Here is a 6,000-nt window from a genome sequence, read left to right as displayed (position 1 = left end):
TGGTAGATTTCACTAAAGATAAAGGATCATATCGAATATATTTATCTAAATTTCAGGTTCAGATACTGAATATCAGAATTTGTTGGTTATTTCTACTGCACTCAAATTTGGAGCCTAGATCTAGGTATTGGAATACATAAATTGCCCACCACCAAACATTAACCAACAATGAAACATTAATGTTGCAGCATTTCTCATTTTTAACAACCAACTACAAACAACAGAAATAGTGCAAGGCTTGTACAAATTCCTTTTGTTGCAGACAACAGGCCATGTGTATTGTTATAACCAGACCCTACGTAATGGACCCCAGCTCATTAGGATTCCAGATGGGATAACTTCAAATGATTATGCCTGTCCTGAATTTGTCCACCTTAATCAGGTTCCCTCCCAACCTTAAACAAAAAATACTGTGGATGTTGGAAATCAGAGACAAATTGCTGGGAAAACTCAGCAAGTCTGGCAGTATCTGCAGAGAGAAAGCAGAGTTAATGTTTTGGGTCCAGTGACCCAAAACACCTCTCAACCTTCTCTGCTCTAAGGAGAACAATCCCAGCCTACCTAGTCTCTCTGTTCATAGCTGACAGCGTCCAGCCCAGGCAACATGTCAAAACTCCTTTGGGCTAGTAAGAGTAAATGAGAAAAATTATGAACTTAATAAATTATTGCTAGCTCTCATTGTCAAGGCTCACACTTCAAAATTACAGGGGGCATGGTGGCACAGTGGTTAGCACTGCTGCCTCACAGCGCCAGAGACCCGGGTTCAATTCCCGCCTCAGGCAACTGTCTGTGTGGAATGTGCACATTCTCCCTGTGTCTGTGTGGGTTTCATCCGGGTGCTCCAGTTTTCTCCCACAGTCCAAAAATGTGCAGGTTAGGTGAATTGGCCATGCTAAATTGCCCGTAGTGTTAGGTGAAGGGATAAATGTAGGGGAATAGGTCTGGGTGGGTTGCTCTTGGAGGGTCAGTGTGGACTTGTTGGGCCGAAGGGTCTGTTTCCACACTGTAAGTAATCTAAATCTAAAAACTGATTACAACAGAAAAAGAAGCTTGTATGCCCTATAATGCATAGACTAAAGGGATGAAGAGAGAGGATTCCTCCATTGTACCCCAATAGTGTGTCATCCCAACTGCTGAGCCTCTAAAATCCACCAGACTGTTTTTGTTTCCCTAATTCTGATCTTCCCTGTGATTGCTAACTGAGGTTAGTAGTTAACAAAATACTATTAGGCATAGAACAGAATTAGGTAATTTGGCCCATTGGGTCTGCTCAATCATGGCGAATATGTTTTTCAATCCCATTCTCCTGTCTCCTCCCATAACCTTTGACCCTCCGACAAAAAAAAGCTATTTTTCTCCGTCGGCCCACTGATCATGCCTTTGCCTTCAGATTCCATAAGTTACAACCTGGAAATAAATTAGAGGGAACACTGATCATTGTGCAATGTATTACTTTGTCTGACTTCCAATGCCAATTATCTATCTATTTCATATATTTACTGTTGCATAAGGCAATGGTTTCGAAAGTTAATTAGACAAGTGACCAAAACTGTCGCAGTATTCTAGATGTGGTTAACTTGTGTCTTATATTATAAGTGTAAACTAATGAGTATCTTGTATTCTTTTTGCTTTTTGGGGTTTAGTTAGATGGACCCCTGGTTATAACATGGACTGACACCAATAGCGCAAGTTCAATTCACCATGAACATCCCACATTCTTGACCTTGACCCTTACCTGAGGCATGTGATGCTCAGGATAAACCACCAACAGTCATTTCTCTCTAATGAGACAGTGATCCTCTGGACCTATGTGACTTTATTTACATATTCTTTTAGCAAGCCTTCCTGGTTTTTGAAATAAAGGCTAACATTCTATCTTCCTTCCCAATATCTTGTATGTTAGCTTCTTGTCATTCATTCTTGAAGACACACAAATCCCTCTGTATTGCTTTTTCTTTTGCAGTTCTTCTTCATTTAAATAAGTGCCACTAACCTTCTTATCAAACTGCAAGATCTTGCATTCTCCGCATTATACTCTTTTTGCCAAGTTTTTCCAATGCATTTCACTTGATTGCATCCCTGCAGACTCTTTGTGTTCATCCTTGCCACTTGTCTTCCTATCTATTTTTGCAGGAGAAAGTGAGGTCTGCAGATGCTGGAGATCAAAGTTGAAACTTTATTGCTGGAACAGCATAGCAGGTCAGGCAGCATCCAGGGAACAGGAGATTCGACGTTTCGGGCACAGGCCCTTCTTCAGAATGAGCAGAGAGTGTTCAGCAGGAGAAGATAAAAGGTAGGGAGGAGGGACTTGGAGGAGGGGAGTTGGAAATGTGATAGGTGGAAAGAGGTCAAGGTGAGGGTGATAGGTCGGAGTAGGATGGAGGCGGAGAGGTCAAGAAGAAGACTGCAGGTCAGGAAGGCGGTGCCTGAAGAAGGGCCTGTGCCCGAAACGTCGAATCTCCTGTTCCCTGGATGCTGCCTGACCTGCTGTGCTGTTCCAGCAATAAAGTTTCAATCTTGTAGACAAGCCCAGGGGTTCTTATTAAGTATCTTACATGCAGTACCTTTTTTTATATTCAGTCACAGGATGAGTGTGTCCCTGGCTAGACCAGAATTTATTACCCATTCCTAATTGCTCAGAGGGCATATAAGAGTCAACCATATTGCTGCAGGTCTGGAGTCACATGTAGGCCAGATCAGGTAAGGATGCCAGGAGAAGGTGAGGACTGCAGATGCTGGAGATCAGAGTCAAGAGTGTGGTGCTGGAAAAGCACAGCAGGTCAGGCAGCATCTGAGGAGCAGGAGAATCGATGTTTTGGCCCTTCATCAGGAAGGATGCCAGTCTATTTCCCTAAAGAGCATTAGTGAACCAAATGGATTTTTCCAACAATTGGCAACAGATTTATGATCATCATTTGACTCGATTCCAGATTTTTTTTCATTGAATTCAAATTCCACCATCTGTTGTGGCAGGATTCGAACTGGGTCCTCAGAGCATTACCTGGGTTTGTGGAAGAACAGTCCACCAATAATACCATTAGGCCATCACCTATTAAATGTCTTTTGGAAATTCTAATATATAACATCCACTGGTTCCCCTTTATCTATTCTGGTTGTTACCTCCTCAAAGACTTCTAATAAATTTGTTCGGCAAGATTTTCTCTTCACAAAGCCATGCTGCAGTACCATGGTCTAAATGGCCTCTTTCTGTGTTATAAATTTTATGGGTGAGTTACATTTTGGAGGCACAATTTCACTTCAATAGGGTGGTACATTGACAGAAAATTGAACTAATAATTGCCTGGTAATAATTCATATTGTGTTGAAAATGAAGATCTTTTACACACACAAGCAAGCAGATGGACTTTGTGTTAACATCTCAGCTGAAATGCACCTATAGTCCTGCAATGTCAACCTTGATTTCTGTGGTCAAACTCTGAGGAAGCATTTGAAATGACCACCTTGTGACTCAGAGGCTGATAGTCACGTATCGAATTCTCTCAGTCACAGGATCATAGAGTCATACACCACTGAAACAGGCCCTTTGGCCCAACACTTCCATACTGGCTAGGTTTTCTAAATTGAATTAGTCCCACTTGCCTGTGTAAATCTTTTTTGCACCCTTTCCACTTTAATAACATCCTTCTTATAGCAGTCCAACCAGCATTGTATGCAGTATTCCAAACGGGGCCTGACCAATGTCTTGTACAGCTGTAACATGACGTCTCAAGTCCTGTACTCAATGCTCTGACCAGTGAAGGGAAGCGTGCTAAACAGCTTTTTCACCACCCTGTCTATCTGTCACGCCACTATGTACCTGCACCCCTAGGTCTCTCTGTTCAACAACACTCCCCATGGTCCTGCCATTAAGTGTGTAAGTCCTGCCCTTGTTTATCTTACCAAAATGCAACACCTTGCATTTATCTGCAATAAACCAGACCTGCCATTCGTTGGCCAGAGACAAAAAAAAAACTGCAGATGCTAGAATCCAAAGGAGACAGGCAGGAGGCTGGAAAAACACAGCAAGCCAGGCAGCATCAGATGGTGGAGGAGTCAACATCTTAGGTATACCCAGTTGATCAAGATCCCATTGTACTCTTAAATTAGATTCCCTTCTTTTTCAATTAGCATCCCTACAATATGGAAACAGGCCATTCAGCCCAACAAGTCCACACTGACCCTCTGAAGTGCAACCCACCCAGACCCACTCCCCTACATTTACCCCTGACTAATGTACTTCACACTTTGGGCAATTTAGCATGACCAATTCACCTGACCTGCATATTTTTGGGTTGTGGGAGAAAGTTGGAGCACCCAGAGGAAACCCACTCAGACACGGGGAGAATGTGCAAATTCCACACGGACAGTTGCCCAAGGCAGGAATCAAACCTGGGTTCCTGGCGCTGTGAGGCAGCAATGCAAACCACTGAGCCACCGTGCCGCCCAACTTCTTCACTGTTCACTACCAATTTTGGTGTCACCTGCAAATTTACTAACCATGCTTCCACTATTTTCATCCAAATCATTTATATAAATTACGAACAACAGTGGACCCAGCACCGAACCTTGCGACACTCTGTTGGTGGTGAGAAGACAGCCTTAAATTCATGGAAATCTTCAAATGTTTTGTAATCAGTTATAATTAGTCAGGGGTAAATGTAGGGGAGTGGGTCTGGGTGGGTTGCACTTCAGAGGGTCAAGAAACACAACAACTTGGCTTACTCCAGCTGCCTACACCAATAGAGCTAATAGAAATTCTCCTAGTTTTCATAAAAGCCTGATTTTTCAGAGAGTGCCAGGATTGCTTTTTATCAAATGTCTCGGAGCGCAAAGCTAATAAGAATGAAAACTTGGCAGAAAATATTGAAAATGAGACTAATGGGGATAAAATTCACTTTTTATATAAATCATCATAACTGGATAAATATATGAACAATTCAACTCTATCTAAAATTATCTTGAAAGCATGAGGCTTATACAATGCAATCTGCTGCTCACTTGCAACTACAGTCAGAAAAAGAATGGCTAGAATTGTTACAACTAAGGAAGGGATGAGGATTGGCTTTGTATTTTGTAATTTTGTGCTAAATTGTTACACAAGCTATGTGTTTTTTTGCTTTGTCTTTTCTTTTGTAGTGACTGTAAGAGCAGTGATTTCAAGAAACTCTGTACCATTACTCATATTTAGAATGAGGTTCTTCATAGATGCCCTCCTCTTTGACATTACAGTCTCTGGATTAGTGGTGCTGGAAGAGCACAGCAGTTCAGGCAGCATCCAAGATGCTGCCTGAACTGCTGTGCTCTTCCAGCACCACTAATCCAGAATCTGGTTTCCAGCATCTGCAGTCATTGTTTTTACCTCGTTGACATTACAGTCTCTGCCAGTCAATGCCTTTGACCACCCTTGAAGAGTGATGATGTATTGAAGGATATCAAACACCTGTTGGACTGTAATACAAAATGAGTAAGAGACAATCTGGCTTCTGAAGACCAAAGAGGCATGACCCCTTTTAAACTTTGATTTCTTCTTTGGTGTTTCTTCTATTTCCTGTGTAAATTTTGCAAGGTTTGGAAAGGGATGTTTTTGCAGCTTTGGTCTCATTGATAGGAAGTCATGAATGAGACACCAAACCAGATAATATCAAGAACAGGCTACTGTAAAACAATGGCACCATGGCTTCATCATTTCTACGTGGTCACAGAGGATTAATCATTGACACCAATGCAGTTGACAAAGAGTGGGACTACACTGCAGTAAGGGATTAATCTGGGTTATTTACATGCTAATGTATTTAGCAGCTCCTGATAAATGGACACCTCCACCCCGGAAGAGCTGTGAAAAGGGTGAGGCACATTTGCATTTTCAGTTCAGGTCTTTGTGGTTTTTCATGGGGTCGGTATCTAGAAAGTGTTATCAGATTGAATAGTTCCACTATGACATGAACAGGGAACATTACACTGAAATGAGTATCAACGATTTTGCATCCCGTCGAGAACACC

This window comes from Chiloscyllium plagiosum, unplaced genomic scaffold (genome assembly GCF_037043375.1).
Source record: "Chiloscyllium plagiosum isolate Xiang-an unplaced genomic scaffold, Cpla_swu_hap1 HiC_scaffold_28, whole genome shotgun sequence".
Classification (NCBI taxonomy): domain Eukaryota; kingdom Metazoa; phylum Chordata; class Chondrichthyes; order Orectolobiformes; family Hemiscylliidae; genus Chiloscyllium; species Chiloscyllium plagiosum.
Note: the sequence above shows the minus strand (reverse complement) of the source record.